Source organism: Spermophilus citellus (assembly GCF_964194105.1).
Source record: "Spermophilus citellus genome assembly, chromosome: 12".
In the NCBI taxonomy this organism is placed as follows: domain Eukaryota; kingdom Metazoa; phylum Chordata; class Mammalia; order Rodentia; family Sciuridae; genus Spermophilus; species Spermophilus citellus.
Window position 1 is genome coordinate 31679 of NC_138198.1, and position 15370 is coordinate 47048.

At 44.0% G+C, this 15370-nt stretch overlaps 1 long non-coding RNA gene across 1 annotated transcript; it reads right to left on the reverse strand.

Moving 5' to 3' along the window:
• Positions 1 to 853: 853 nt before the first annotated feature.
• LOC308632016 lies at positions 854 to 14432 on the reverse strand. Its single transcript, XR_014018414.1, has 3 exons — positions 14260 to 14432; positions 1378 to 1497; positions 854 to 925 (listed from the first exon to the last, which is right to left on the reverse strand). It is a non-coding gene; the product is annotated as an uncharacterized lncRNA (long non-coding RNA).
• Between the last annotated feature and the right edge of the window lie 938 nt (positions 14433 to 15370).

Below are 15370 nucleotides of genomic sequence, written 5' to 3' on the forward strand. Positions count from 1 at the left end.
TTTCTAATGAATCCAACAAATATGAGAGAGATACTAAACTGCATTCTGAAAGCCACCTTATAAGCACATAGGGGCACCAACATTAGGATAAAATGTAATCATGGCATTTCCTACATGAATAACCCTATATACTAATAAATACATAATTTCAAAAGAAAGACAAATTTCTGAAATCAAAAGCAAATTGATACATTTTAAATGATACTTTGAACAGAGGCAAAACACTTAAAGAGTTCTCCCACAAGAATTCCTGACAACATAAAGTATCATGCTCATTAGAAGGCCCATCCCTTTTTATGCAAGGAATAAGAGAACTTTCTGATGGACATATGAAAATGCTTTCTAAATTTGAAAAGCAGAAAATATGTTTTTTAAAAGCTTATTTTGAGTAAATGTATCTGAATTACAAAAAAGCAGCTACTGACTTGTCTCTTACATTTTGTAATGATTTGCATCTCAGGAGATTTCATCTATAGTGGTTTTAAATATCATGAAATATCAATGGTTAACATTAAAAATATCATCATCCCTCTTCTCTTTTAAAACTGATTTGAAATTTTCGTAGAATAATTTCACATGAATTTGGAAGAGGCACTTTGGTATATGTGTATATGTGTAAATACATGATCTTTTTTAAAATTTTTTCTTTACTTTTAGTTGTAGTTCAACACAATACCTTTGTTTTATTTACTTATTTTTATGTGGTGCCAAGGATCAAACCCATGGCCTCGCACGTGCTAGTCGAATGCCCTACTGCTGAGTCACAACCCCAGCCCCGATACATAATCTTTTGAAACTATACCTCTCATGCTTGAGTCCTGTCAAAGACATCTTCTGAGTGTGTGGTGCTGGGATGGACTCCATGGCCTCTCACATGCCAGGCAAGTGCTCTGCCACTGAGCTGCACACCCAGTCTCAAACATGTCTTAATAAATGGAAATTAATTAAAATCATTTGATTATGAGCATTTCCAAACAAGACAATTCTCTCAAACAAAACAATTGTCTCAATCAAAAACAAAGTAAACTAAATTTTTAAAATATTCCTTATTGGTGTAATCAAATAGAAAATGAATAAAAAAATAGAAGTTCACAGAATTAAAAATCCTATACAGGACTAGAGTTGTGGCACAAAGGCAGAGCATTTGCCTGGAATGTGTTAGGCCCTGGGTTCAATCCTCAGCACCACATATAAATAAATAAAATAAAAAGATCTACTGACAACTAAAAAAATATTTTAAAAATTCTGTAGAAAATTGAAAGAATATTAATTAAAAATTAAATAGGAAAAACCTATTACACAGAACTGAAGGCCATGGGGAATTACATAGCAAAATAACTCTAAAATAAGAAAAAAATAATGAATCAATTAGCATACAAAAGCTTGGACTGATACTTAGAGTTCTCCCACTGGATGGGATCCTGGGATCATCAGGGCTCAAGGCTGGCTGTCATCTGCCCTTTAACAAATTCTGATTTTATTTCAAATGTTCATGATCTATAGAGAAAATAAAGAGAGAAAGGTGACTCTTCTAAAGTTATTTTATGGTATATAAAATTCTGATACAGTCAAGATAATTCATCCAATGCAGGATGTCAGTGTTTATACAACGGACGTTATTTGTGCACCATTATGAATATATTGCCAATTAGCACAGCAGCCAGGGAGCTGCTCATCCTAGACTAACAGGGGCAGAGTCTGGAGGAGGGGGATGGAAGGTCAGGAGGGGGGGCTGGAAGATAAGTGGGGTCTGGAGAAGAGGCAGGGTCTTAAGAGGAGGGTTGGGCTGGGGTTATGGCTCAGTGGTAGAGCACTTGCCTAGCATGTGTGAGGCACTGGGTTCAAACCTAAGCACCACATAAAAATAAATAAACAAAATAAAGGCATTGTGTCCATGTGCAACAAAAAAAAAATTTAAAAGAGGAGGGGTGAGGTCTGGAGGAGGGACAGGACAGGAAGAAGGGAAAGATCTGGAGGAGAGACAGGGTCTGAAGGAGGGGGAGAATGAGTCACAAGGGGGCAGGGCTTCACAGAGGGGTGGGACCTGAGGAAGGGACAGGCCCTGGAACATGAGTAGGACCTAGAGGAGAGGCAGGGTAGGAAGGAGGGGGAAGGGTGGATCAGGAGGACAAGCAGGGCCATAGAATATAGGTGGGGTCTAGAGGAGAGGCAGGGTCTGGAGGGGAAGGCCTTAGCAAGAGGGTCCTGGAGGGGTGGCTTCTTGCTAATTAAACTCTCCACCAAAAGAAAAACGTGTGGCTGTGGTAGCTCAGTGGTAGAGCGCTTGCCTAGATGTGTGAGGCACTGGTTTTGATCCTCACCACCACATAAAAAGAAATAAATAAAATAAATATATTGTGCCCTTCTACAACTAAAAAAAATTGAAAAAAAAACTAAGCAGAGATTAAAGAAAAAGAAAAATGTGGTTCATGAGTTTGATTCCACAAAAAACATGAGATGTATTTTTAATAAATTCTGGCTTGGTTAGAAGTAATATATTTAAACTTAAGCAGCTCAAAAGGCTGAGGCAGAAGGATCTCAACTTCAAAACCAGCCTCAGCAAAAGCAAGGCATGAAGCACCTCAGTAAAACCCTGTCTCTATAATACAAAATAGGGCTGGAGATATGGCTCAGTGGTCACGTGCAACAACAACAACAACAACAACAAAAAAAAAAGATAAGTACTAAGTTCAATCCTCAGTACTCAAAAATAAAAATTAAATTTTTTAAAAAAATAACATAGTGGGTTGTTAACATATGTACTTTTCAATATTTTTTTCTACTATTTTAACACTGCAAGAAAAAGCAAACCATTTAAACACTAAGGAAAACAAGGAAGTGGACTGGGGTCCCCTTCCCTTAAGCTGTACATTCCTCCTTTCTCCCTGCCAGGTTCCCTAGAAACCACCCTGGGTCACTATGTTAAGATGATGAGGGTCACAGCCTAAGGAAGAGTCACTGCTGCACAGGGAGCCAGGATGAAATTGTGACGGACAGAGTGGGGCTGACAGTCAAGGCTGTCCTCAGCTCTCAGGTCCAGGACAGGGTTTGCTCCTCATGCTTCCCACCATCTCCTCACCAGCTGCCAGAGCTGCCAGAAGCTTCTGAGCCATCTCTCTGAGGCTGCTCTGAGGAAAAGGGAATCACAGGTGTCCCTAGAGACATGACCATGAGGGTCCCCATGCTATACATCTCCTCAGGCTGCTCTGAGCAGAAAACGCCAGGCTTCTCTAAAAATATAACCCATGAGGGCCCCAAGCCAGGCATCTCCCCCAGGCTACTCAGAGGAGAAGGGAACCCCAGGCATCCAAAGAGACATAAACCAGAGGGTCCACACACCAGGCATCTCCCTCAGGCCACTCTGAGGAGAAGAAAACCCAGGGCCTACATAGAGTTGCGACCCACAAGGCTCCCCACATCTGGCATCTGCCTCAGGCCAATGTGAGGAGAAGGAAGCCCCAGGCATCCCTAGAGACATGACTCACAAAAGTCCCTAAGCCAAGAGTCCGAGCTGAGGCTGCTCTGAGGAGAAGGGAGCTCCGTGAGCCCCTGGAGGCATGACCCCAACCTGGGTCTCTCTCAATCTGCTCTGAGAAGGGAGCTCTGTCCGTCCATGTGGAGTGACCCAACACTCCCAGGAATGGGGCTCTCCCGGGTTGGTCCTGAGGGGGAAGCAGTCTCCTCACTTTCAAAAAGGCGGCATTAAAGATGGCGGCGAGGCCCCACCCCTGATTGACTATGCCTCCTTTGGCCAAGCACAGCAACCCTGGCAACCGCCCCAGGCAGCTCTGAGGAGACGGGAACCTAGGGCTACTTAGAGACTTGACCCACGAGGCTCCCCAGGCCTGGCATATCCCTCAGGCTGCAGTAAGGATGAGGTTGTCCCGCAGTGTCCCTAGAATGTGACCCACGAGGGTCCCCAAACCAAGCGTCTCCTTCAGGCTGCTCTGAGGAGAATGGAACCCCAGGCATCCCTAGAGACACGACTCACAAAAGTACCTAAGCCAAGAGTCCACTGAGACTGCTCTGAAGAGAAGGGAGTTCCGTGAGTCCCTGGAGGCATGACCCATGAGAGTCCCCAACCTGGGAACTCAATCCGCTCTGAGAAGGGAGCTCTGGCCCTCCCTGTGGAGTGACCAAGGACTGGGGCTCTTCTGGATTGGTCCTGAGGGGGAAGCCAGCCCCTCACTCTCAAGGAGGCGGCCTTAAAGATGGCGCTGAGGCCCCGCCCCTGGTTGGCCACGCCCCCTTCCGCTGCACACAGCAACCCGGGCGTCTGCCCCAGGCCTCTCTGAGGAGAAGGGAACCCCCAGCCTAATTAGAGACATGACCCACGAGGCTCCCCAGGCCTGGCATCTCCCTCAGGCTGCTGTAAGGATGAGGGAGCCCCCCAGTGTCCCTAGAATGTGACCCAAAATGGTCCCCACACCAGGCACCTACCTCAGGCTGCTCTGAGGAGAACAGAACCCCAGGCGTCCCTAGAGACATGACCCAAGAGGGTGCCCGCACCAGGCGTCTCCCTCAGGCCACTCTGAGTTAAAGGGAACCCCAGGCACCCCTAGAGACATGGCCCACGAGGGTCCCCACACCAAGTGTCTCTCTCAGGCTGCTGAGGAGAAGGGAACCCCTAAGCCAAGAATCAACACTGAGGCTGCTCTGAGGAGAAGGGAGCTCCGTGAGCCCCTGGAGGCATGACCCACGAGAGTCTGCAACCTGGGTGTCTCTCTCAATCTGCTCTGAGAAGGGAGCTCTGCCACTCCCTGTGGAGTGACCCAACACTCTGAGGACTGGTGCTCTCCCAGGTTGGTCCTGAGGGGGAAGTCAGCTCCTCACTCTCAAGGAGGCAGCATTAAAGATGGTGGCAAGGCCCTGCCCCTTATTGACCACACCCCTTTGGCCATGCGCTGTGCAGGAGCTCCTCCCAGCTCAGAGGCGGGGCCTCTCCTGGCTCCCTGGTGAATGTCAGCACCTTCTTCCACCCTCAGCAGTTAATGAATAAAATATGTTCCCACTGCTCTAATTAGGTCTGGCTGTGGCACCAGAGGAGTGGAATCTCAGAAGAGGAGAAATGGAGTCCAAGAGACCCCCTCGCTGCACTCCACCAGGCCAAGTGCTGCAGCAGCCTGAGACAGGCAGGCAGAGGCACAAAGGGAGGCAGCTACAGGGAGTCTAGACCCTCAGCCCAAGGGCAGAGGCCAGAAATGAAGCCAGATTTAAAGTCAGGTAGTCAGTGTAGTTAGGTAAATCGGGTCTAATACCGAGTGAAATCTAAAATGGAGGCCATGCTGGAAATGACTCAGGAAAAACACAGGACAATGGAATGTTAATGGAGCCCAGGAAACAGCCCCCAACAGATTTGAAGATAGCCCTTCACAAAGAAGTGTTAATAAACAGCCCCCAGCAAACTTAAAGATACCCCATCCCAAAGAAGTGATAAAGAAGTCCTTCCTGCCTGGCCCACCGGTGTCCCAACCCCTCCCACCTACATTCCATCACCAAAACTATAAGAAGGGGAAACAACCGCACTTCCGCGGATTCCACCTATTGGGTCCCCTTCTTCCTCCGGGAGAAGTCTTTTCTGCTGTCCTCTAATAAACTTCTACTTTCTACTCTGACCTTGCCTCGGCGTGCTTCTTTGGTGTTATTCTTCAACATCGGGGAAGCAAGGACTCGTCACCGGTCAACAGCGGTAACATATATTGGAGGTCCCATACCGAGATCTACACCGGGGTAAGTGCATGCACCCCATGTCTGTTTGAGGTGCATCTTTTTCTCTCTTTCTTTCTGGAGGATAAGGTGGGCACCCGACGGCTACTTAAACGCAATTAGTGCAGCCGCCACTCTACAAGACTCGGGTGAGAGGTTTCCCGGCCTAAGCAGCTCTCAATCACCTGTTCAATACAGAGCAGGCATATTGGGTTCTGCCAAAGCCGATTCCAACTTTTCTGTCTGGGCCCGGAGAGCAATTGGTGTGAGTACACAGTGTCCCTAATCCCGATCTGCCTCGGATGCGTGGAGGTGGAGGAAGGAGTTTGGAACAACTGCGGAATTCCGGTCTGGGCTACTCTCAGACGTTTCCAAAGGTTCCTTTCTCTTGAGCCCCCTTCCGACAGCCCTCAGGGGTATCTAGGGTGATCGGTAGATGAATGGCACTGAGGGAAAGCCCCAATCACATTTGCCTCCGTATGGGCTACGCGCAACACTCCCAACCCCGCATCCATTCCTCCTGGATGCTTCCCTTCCTTCGCAGGTCAGAAATGTTAGCAATTCAGGTTGCAGGACTGAGAAAGGCATGAGATAATTAGTAAAATCAGCCCAGGTTCCCTAAGATGCATAGGTAACTTTTACAAGTCTGTTTTACTGCCCCAATGTTTAAAATGTGCTGTGTTCCTTAAGCTGCTAAGAGAGGCATTTTTAGAATCAACTCCTTAATCTTATCAACTCTAAGGTAATCTGCTACCTTACAACCAGTAGATATCCCTTAACACTCAGGCGGCTCCTTTAGTCTACAGAGCAAAGACAACAAAAGAGCACAGGATTCTCTTTTGCAATGTGTTTTTAGTGGTCGGGAGGAAAGCAGTAAGGCCCTTAAGTCTGAATCCTCCCAGGGTCTCTGGCACAGGGCAAACTGAGACCCTAGCAATTTGCTAAAGGGGACCAGAAACCCCTTGGCAAAGCAAGGTGAGAGACGGGTTTTCTGGACCGTTTAGGAAGCTCAAACTTAGGGAGACGTCCCTCATGAGAACAGTTTTCTCTGGCGCAGCGTGGGCGCCTGAATCCTGTTTTCTTCTCACTCAGAAGGGAGCTTCTCTCTCTCCAATACGCCAGGTGGACCACTAGCCTGCGTATTGAAAAATTGGGATAAATTTGAACCTCAGACACTCAAGAAAAGCGCCTCATTTTCTTGGCCTGGCCTCAAATACGAGAAACCTGGCCACCAGAGGGAAATATCAATTTTAATACAATTTTACAGTTTGATAAAATTTACAAAAAAAAGGAAATGGTGTGAGGTGCCGTATGTTCTTTGCTCTAACGGAAAATCCTAAATTATGTCAACAATGTGAAGTAGACTTAGCTATGATATCTGCCATGAAGAGAGAGAAAATCTTGAACTCACTGAGGAAAAAGAATCAAGAGAAAAATTTGGGCCGATCAAAGTACATACCCCCTTCCCCCTTCAAGACCTAAAGCAGAGTAAAAACTGACTCTACTGGAAAGTTAGGAGATATGCCAGATTGCCTAGGATTGGATCTATCCAAAGGAGCTAATCTTGCAAGTGAAAGGGAAACTGAGGAATTCCCAGCAGCTGCCAGAGCCATTTTCGCTTTGGGGAAGTTTCCTCATAATTTCCTTCACTGTAAGGATTACTCCACCTAAATGCAGTAAAGTCAGTCACACTGAGACCCTTAATTTTACACCTATAGTTGCCCTTATGTGAGAACATCTGGTCCACTCATGGGGAAATCTAAGGTGCCACTGATAGGAGTCATAATTAAATGGAAGTTCAAAACCTGGAGAGAGTTTTTCTTATCTGGTCTGTTTTAAAGGTTATTATAGATTGTTTCTTGGAGATAATCTAGGCTAAATGTGTGTCTAAAAGATGTTTCATTGTAACATCTGGTATCTAAATGAGTTTGAAGCATTGCGTAATCTTGCAGTTAAAAGTTAGGGTTAGGTAATTGATTAGTTTGATTTCAGATAATTCATGCAGGAGAAATTAAATACTTCCAAGTTGGCAAGTAACTCCCAATCATTCAGTTTTATTTTTTCATCAATTTTTGAACTGGGTAGCCTAAGGAAATTTCACTAGGTATACAGTACATTGATTTGGACAAGGATAGTAAATTATGATTTGGTATCTGTTTCTCTCAGTGTGTAAGATTTAGGAAAAAGTGTTGAATTAAAACGTTGGTCTGGCTTATTGAAATGACATTAATTAGCAACAGTCTTGGGAATTTTCAAAGCTTAATTTTAGATATACATGGTAGTGTGTGGATTTTTTTCCAGGTGATTTAATGTAACTTAATACCACTTTAGGAACTTCAGAACAAAGAAAGTAGCTTAATGATCCTGAAGGAACTTCTTCTAATGGTGGCTTTTATACTATCAAGAAAGATCCTATTTTCAGTTTTGTGTGAACAAGTTTTTCTAGTGTAGGAAGATATAAAGATGTGGAATCTTGTAAACTGTATCTTAAACTTTTACCATATTTTCAACTTCCAAACCTGAAAATTGTGACTTATGGTTAAAATGCCTTAGACATGAAGTTTCTGCTCAAAATTCCAGTTTTCCCAGTTCCTTCCAGACCTCAGCCAGGACTTAAATTGATATGCAAATAGAAGAAGCCTGGAGCACTCAGTAGGCGACAGATCTGAGGCCCAAGGAAAAAAAAAAGTAAAGGTGTCTTACCTGAACTCAAACTAGATTAAACCAAAGAGTAAATTGTATGGCATTTACTAATTACTGGCCAGTCAATTTTTCTAGGACTTTTGCCTTTTCTTAGATTCTATGTTTTTTTTTGAGCTCATGATTTTTATTCTACAGACAAGCTAATGTTTTTCTGATAAGTTCTATTTTTGATCAACTGGAGTTTTTTAAACATTGCAATGAGATTTCACCTGAGAAAGCTGCAAAGGCCTTTTGTGTTATGTGTTACACTTGTGTTACGTGTTGTATGTACGTATGTGTGTATGTCCATATGTCATGCAGTGATATGACAATTGACAGATGAGGAGCGCTCATGAAAAATTAAAAATGGATCCAAATATCTTTGATTCACGTGATTCAAATGGCTCAATTTAAATTGGGTAAACAGATGAAAGTAAAGATGCCTTTAAAATTAAGCTTATAAGTTTTTCTAGGTGTTCAAAAAGGCCTTAATAAAATGTTAAATCTGCTTAAATTCAAAAGTTTACAAGTATTGTTTCAATGTGAAAAAAAGGAGGTTAACAGATAAAAAGAGAAACTAAAAGGTTCTAGATTTCTGGATAAGAGTCTATATGATGAAGTAATTAAGAGGGTTTAAATAAATGATATAAAGAAGGTCTGTGTAAGTTTTTGAGCAAGTAATCTTAAAGACATTAAACAGCTGATTAAACAAGTGTTGTCGTTTTAGAGAATTGTGCTGTTATTTCTTTAAAAGCTAAACTTGGTTAATATAAAAACATCAATGTAATTGGTGCCATTAATGTGTTCATATCTTCCAGGTATACAAGTCTGTAAGGTAGAAGCTTTAGAAAGAACATCATATCAAGCTGGTATTCTAAAAGTGTATGGTAATTTTAGGCTTAAAAGAAAAACATGTTGGAAATTTATTTATATCTTTTGTGTTCTATAACTGTACTTATTATCAATAAGTTATGTAAAGTTCCATGTTACTTTTTACACTGAGATACAATTTAAATGTATTTTTAAGTCAATGAGAGCCTAATCTGGGTGAAGGTTTTATTGTGAGACACAGAAATACTTTGCTAATTTCCAACAAGAGGTTAGAAGCTTCCAGCCTTTCTTTAATTCATGTTTTAGATGTGATATTATGTTGTGTTAGCTAATATTCATGTAAACTTGAGCAACAATTTATGTAGGCTTTGTAAAATGATGTTTAAAAAAAAAAAAACAAAGATCAGCTTCAGAACTATAGTATTTAAGATTTATGAAGAGCCCCACCTTACTTGAGATAAGGCTCTATGTCCCATATCATGTGAAAATGACTATGAAAGAAGTAGGCTAGATTTTAGTGCATTTAAAGTTGTGCCCAAAAGTTGGTTTTTGTCACGATTGCCAGGATATCAAACGGGATGTACTCTGCCAAAATTCAAGGTAGCTATTATATGAACTAAATGTTTTTACTCTTGATAATTTTATCTTGTAGTTTTCTTATGATTTAAGATTGCCTGTTAATGTTTTGCAGAGGTACTGATTTAAGAGCTCACTACCTGGGTTAATTTAAGATAATGTGTTACAAGAAGTTGTCACCTACAGGATAGAGAGATAGACATTAAAGTCCAGTACTCTTAGTATAAGGCTGTTGAAACTTATTTGCTGGATGTTTAAGATTAAGTTTTAAAATTAAAGTTAAATTAAAAGGGCCAAGAAAACCAATATTTGGCTCTTGCCCTCTGAGTCAGTCTGAATCAGGGAATAGGGGACTTCTCCAAAGGGCTCTGCAACTCTAGGCCACATAACCTCCTGATCAGGGAGATTAATGAGACCAGTGGAGGACAGGAAGCCAGTCAGTGCATTTGCTGTGAAGAGGAGGGTCATCAAAAAGGGAGACATCCCTGATGCTTCCGAGGGAAGCCACATGGTCAAGCAAGGCCTGGACCCATCCTAGCGCAAATGGCACTAGCAGAACTGAGAAGCTGCTGTGAAGTTCCCGAGGACTCCCACCCAGAGTAACTCAGCTGACTGTTAACAATAGATTGAAACAAAAGTCAGTTTGACTTGCTTCATCTTAAACACTTAGCAAAGACAGTCAAAGCCAAAGCACAGTTGTTCCTGGACATCTTAAATAATAATAATAGTTAAATGAAACTTCCATAAATAAGTAAACTGGAGGCTACAAAAGAGATTCTCAGACAGGAATGCCTGATAACTATCAAAAGAAACTGCCAGAGTAGTTTTTAGTTTAAGGCCCACAGATACTCCTAACCTACACAGGTAGGCTTGGTGTTTGCTAGTATGAGTATCCAGCCCTAGGTAACAGAATTAAAGATTTCTATTAGACACAGGTCATACTAGTAAAAGGATTTTGCAGGATCAGATGGCATTAAATTATTAAACTATATCTTAAGGGAAGGACAACTGTAACCCTAAAAGTTAAATGTTGTGTTTACATCCCTGACATTTCTGGCAATGTGACAAATATCCTTAAAGATTTACATGCTCAGATAGAAGCCATGTCCTCAGCAACCTTGTCATGGAGACAATATCTTAGCTCCTGGTTCTTGGTACTTCCTGGTGGAAAACATTGTTAGTCTTTGTCTTTGCCATCATACTCATTGGCATATTCCTGTGCTGTGGGACAATATGGTTCCAGTACTAATGAATTCTTGTTTCTCTTATAGACCACCCATCACTCAGATGGCCCTCCAGCCTATTACTTCTCAATTGGACTTCTATCATGGACCACTCAATAGACCCGATTTTTAAAAGGGGACTCCAAACTGCTTGCCCCAACATCGCCCCTTTTGTCAGCCTGAAGAAGCCAGAAAGATCTTCTTCGCCCCCTTTCCTTACAGCAGTAAGGAGTTCCCAAATTAGAGGGGGGAATGAAGCCAGATTTAAAGTCAGGTAGTCAGTGTAGTTAGGTAAATCGGGTCTAATACCGAGTGAAATCTAAAATGGAGGCCATGCTGGAAATGACTCAGGAAAAACACAGGACAATGGAATGTTAATGGAGCCCAGGAAACAGCCCCCAACAGATTTGAAGATAGCCCTTCACAAAGAAGTGTTAATAAACAGCCCCCAGCAAACTTAAAGATACCCCATCCCAAAGAAGTGATAAAGAAGTCCTTCCTGCCTGGCCCACCGGTGTCCCAACCCCTCCCACCTACATTCCATCACCAAAACTATAAGAAGGGGAAACAACCGCACTTCCGCGGATTCCACCTATTGGGTCCCCTTCTTCCTCCGGGAGAAGTCTTTTCTGCTGTCCTCTAATAAACTTCTACTTTCTACTCTGACCTTGCCTCGGCGTGCTTCTTTGGTGTTATTCTTCAACATCGGGGAAGCAAGGACTCGTCACCGGTCAACAGCGGTAACAGAAACAGACCACCTCAGAGGCTTCTGGGACGTGTAGTCTTTGAGACAGAGTGACTTAGCCAGGGACTGCTCCATCAGAATCAGGGGTTTTAAGAAAATCTGTTAATTCCCAGCCCAGGGGGACCACTGTAGGAGGGTAGAAGAACCTGAACTCAGACCAAATTCCCAGTAGCCTATGAGCATTCTAGATCATTCAGTCTGTCTTGCCTGTCCAGCTCTCACCATGGATGCCTCTGGGAGCTTCAGGCTACACAGATTCAGGGTTCTCAGGGTTTCTGGACAGTGTAGTCTGGTGCTCTGCTCACACAGTCTTTGCCCTTCGGGACCATGGAAGCTGTGTGCCATGTGCTGGCCCAGACACCCTGGCAGTGGACTCTGGTGTTCTACCCATGCAGCCCTCACCCCAGAAGCCTAGGGGTTGCAAGTAGCACATTCGCCCTCATACCATCAGGATTCTGGGTAGTGAAGTTTTGTATTCCACATTGCAGGCCAGCTGCAGAGGTCTCTGTGAGCTGCAGGCTACTCAGGCACCCCTAGTGATTCTGAACAGTGTAGCCTGGCATTCTGCCCACTCAGCCCTCACTTCAGAGGTCTATGGGGGCTTCAAGTAGCACATTCAACCTCATACCCCCACCCAGGATTCTGGGTAGTGTAATCCAGTCTTCTACAATGCAGCCCCCATTGCAGAGGTCTCTAGAAATTGCAGGCTACACAGTCACTCAGGCATCCCTAGGGATTCTAGACAGTGTATTCTGGTGTTCTGCTCATGCAGCATCAGTACAGTGGATTCTGGGAGCTGCAAGCCCCCAAGGATCATGGGTATTATAGCCTGGTGCTATGTTCAACTGTACAGTGACTACTTAGAGCTCGGAGCCTCCAGGAATTCTGAGTATTGTAGTCAGTTCTATTCAGCCAGCTCTGACCGCAGAGGTCACTGAGAGCTGTAGGCCATGATTATTCTGAGTAGTGCAATCCATCCTACCTAAGTGGATTTCACCCCCATCACGGCTCTGGGATCTGTGTAGCACAAGCCTACCTAGACACCCCTGAGGAGTCTATGTAGTGCAATATAAAGTTTGCCCCTGCGGTACTCAAAAGGAAGGTGTCTGGGAGTTGCAGGTCCCCAGGGATTCTGGGTAGTATAGTATTGCCCTCTACCTCCATAGCCCTCACTGTGGAAGCCTCTGAGAGTTCCAGGCCACATGGACACGGGGCACCTCCAAGAATTCTAGGTAGTGTAGTTCAGCTCCCTACCCTACAGTCCTCACTATTGCAGATCCTGGGAATTGTGATCCCCGCTGAGGATTCTGGATAAGGTAGTCCAGTGTTTTGCCTACATGCCCCTACTGCAAGGGCCATGAGAACTGAAGGCCACATGCTTGTCTTGGTACTGAAGACCTCACTGTGGAAGCCTCCTGGAATTATAGGCAGCACATTCACCAGTGTGTCCCCAGGAATTGTAGGTAGTGTAGTCTGACATGCATAATGCACAGCTCTCACTTGGGAGGCCTCTGGGAGTTGCAGGCTGCATTCTATCGGGCAACACACCCAACCAAGGATTCTGGATACTGTAGTTAAGCTCTCAGCCCAACAGTCCTCACAACAGAGGATCCTGAGAGCTACTGGCACCAAGATTTGTGGGTAATATAGTCCTGTGTTTTTCCTACTCACTGCAGAAAATTCTGAAACTAAAGTTCCCCCATAGGATTGTGGGTAATGCAGTTCAGTGGTTTGCCCACTCACCACAGAGGATTCTGGAAGCTGCAGTCCCTGAGGGTTCTGGATAATGCAGTCTAGTGTTTGCTCTGCACAGTCCTGCTGAGGATCACAGGAGCTGAAGACCCCATGCTTTCCCTGGGACCCTGGAGATTCTAGAAAGTGAGCTCTACCAACAAAACCATCACCACCAAATCCTCTGGGACTTACAGGGTTACAGGGTATGTAGGCATCCCCAGAAGTTCTGAGCATTGAAGTCTGGTATTCTGCCCTTACAATTCTCACCCCCAGAGGCTCCTGGGCAGAGCAGGCACCCAAAAGTAATTGGCAGCATAGTTTGATTTTTTGTCAATACAGCCCTCTCTGCAGAGGTCTCTGCAAGTTGCAGGTCCCCAAGAATTATGGGTAGCACAGTCTGTCATTTGACCATGCTGCCCTCCCTGCAGAAGGCTCTGGTAACTGCAATGAGGATTCTACAGTTACCCAGGATTCTGGGTAGTACGATCCATCATAATTTTTGCATCTCTCAACCTGGAGGCTCCTGAGAGCTTCTTACTGCATTTTCATGAGCCCTTACCCTCAGGCCCCAATGAGACTCCAGGCACTGGGCCCTCCCTGCACCATCTTGAGGGGGCATTTGTGTCTTCAGACACTCAAGCCACACAAAATACATTGACATACCATGATAATGAGCAGCCAAAGCCTCAGTAAGAAATACTGTTGTAAAATAAGTTCTGCTAAAATATTACCTGAGAAAGTAAAGAACATGGCAGAACTTACTTCTCAGCCCACCAGGCAATGCACAGGAAGCTTCTTCCTCATGTTTTCCTCACATGGACCTCAGTCATCCTGAATCCACAGTGGAGCCTCCATGGGTAGGTGCCAAGGAGAAGGAAGCTCTGGTCCTCACCGTAGACATATCCACCAGGCATCCCCAGTCCATGGTATCTTTCCAGGTGTCTCCCCAGGATGAAAAAAAAAAAAAAAAGAAAAAAAACCCCTCTGGTCTACACCTTAGATAGAGCCTCTAGGAGTCCCTAGATGTGGCATCTCTCAGGTGGGTCGCCAGGAGAAGGAAGTTTGATTAGGGCACAGAACACAAACCCCAAAAGCAGTTGATCAGAGAAAGTTGTTCTGAGTGCCCCCTGCTGGCCACTGTGGGCAGTGAAGGATGCTGGGTGTTCACTGTTCAGAGCCGCACCCCCTTGTGCTAGGCACAATGAAGCTCTTAAATTCATAGTTCTGACTATTCCAGGTCATGATTTTGGAAATCGAAAAGAAATAGGGCCTACCTCCTATGTCTTGATCAGAATGGATGGAGATAGCAAGCAGCAAAGTACATGGCCCATAGACAAAATTTCATTGATTTCCTATATTTGAGCCATCATGTAGGGGAAACAGTGAAATTTATAAACTGGAATAAGAAACATTTTAAAGCATTAATATTTAAAATAGAGACCCCAAATTTGAAGTACTTACATGTAAGTATTAAAGTGCAATCATATTTCAGAAAATCTTGAAATGTTTATAAAGAAATCAAATGAAATATAAATAAATACAGAGATAGTCTTTGTTCAGGTCTCAATATAATTAAGATGAAACTACCTCAAACCTGATCTGAAGATTCAGTGCATTCCAGAAATTCCCAACACACTCTTTTTAAATCTAGACTAGACATCACTGACTTCAAAAGGACACACACTTCAAGAAGCCACACATATGGATGCCAGAACCTATCAAAATACTCTCTAGATTTGCATTTAAAATGGGAAACTGTAAAACTCTAGAAGATGTGCATGATCACATGTTTCACGGTGAGGTTCTAAATACAACCCACCCCCAAAATCCACAAAAGCTATGGATGTGGCTCAGTGGTTAAGCACCCTGAGTT